Below are 996 nucleotides of genomic sequence, written 5' to 3' on the forward strand. Positions count from 1 at the left end.
TTCTCTGCCTGCTTATCCATGGCCAAGTATGGAATAAACAATAATCGAGTTTGGTTGTGCCTTTACAACTGCACGCAGGTTTCACCTCCAGCAATCTCATGTTCAGTCATTACACAAACGATAGATTTTCTCATGCCGTGACCAAGCTGCCAGATCCATTCTACATCATCTCTGGTATTCATAAGGGCTTTCGTTTTACAGTGAACTCCAAAATACTTACTTCACACCCACGCAAGGATGCACTACGTGTTAAAAGGTATAGTGAGTCATCGATAGTGATATCGCTTTCTCCTCTAGATTATCAGACGCGAAATCGGCCATATGGCAGCGTGTGGCACTTCGTCCAACACGCCTGGCACCCGTCTCAGCGAGATCTGGCACCCGGGATCTCCAGCGAGTCAGTCGGGACCGGAATTTCTCGGAAGTGAAACATCTTCGGCCTGAGGGAATACGCTAGCATGGACCGTGTACAGCATCCGACCAAACATTAGCGCGAGATGGAGGGATCAGCTGCATGAATGGTAGGTATCGAGCCCCTTCGTATTTTCAGGGCAGTGCGCAGATTGCAGTGGAGGGAAGCCGAGACTGGTAGTGAGGCGAGCGCGGTCCAGATGTGATGTGACGGCAAGGGCAGTCCCGCTGAACCCAGATAAGCGACAGACCTCGAGCCGGGAAGAAGGTGGCGGCATTTCCTTGCGAATACCACACGGCCATTACAAAAGAAAGAACAAACTCAATCAAATCTGCAGCGGAAGCAAATGTAAAAGCAGTGAGTCTCTGTGCGCGGGTAAATCAATAGCATAGAAATAACACAGCTATTTGCAACAGCGTTTGTGCGGGAGAAATAGCATGCCAGTCAAGCGGAGAGATCGCGGAGACTGTCAAGAAGAGGCAAATCTGACCTTTCTGCCTCGCCTGCGGTGAGGGTCGACGCCGCCGGTTCAGTCAACAGGTGTCGTTTGCCGCGAGGCGAACCTCCGAGGAAAAGGGCTGTGA

At 51.1% G+C, this 996-nt stretch overlaps 1 protein-coding gene across 2 annotated transcripts in view; it reads left to right on the forward strand.

The window, feature by feature from the left end:
• The first annotated feature begins 341 nt into the window (after window positions 1-341).
• The window catches only part of LOC119590856 (extensin-like), an 8,786-nt gene continuing 8,131 nt past the window's right edge, over window positions 342-996 (forward strand). The window contains exon 1 of one of the 2 annotated variants that reach the window (XM_037939614.1): window positions 342-521. The gene's annotated coding sequence lies outside the window, so the exon portion shown is untranslated. Of the gene's footprint in view, window positions 522-607; window positions 770-996 lie in introns of those variants that run through there. The other variant, XM_037939615.1, reaches the window with a different exon arrangement.

Source organism: Penaeus monodon, chromosome 27 (genome assembly GCF_015228065.2).
Source record: "Penaeus monodon isolate SGIC_2016 chromosome 27, NSTDA_Pmon_1, whole genome shotgun sequence".
Taxonomy (NCBI): Eukaryota; Metazoa; Arthropoda; class Malacostraca; order Decapoda; family Penaeidae; genus Penaeus; species Penaeus monodon.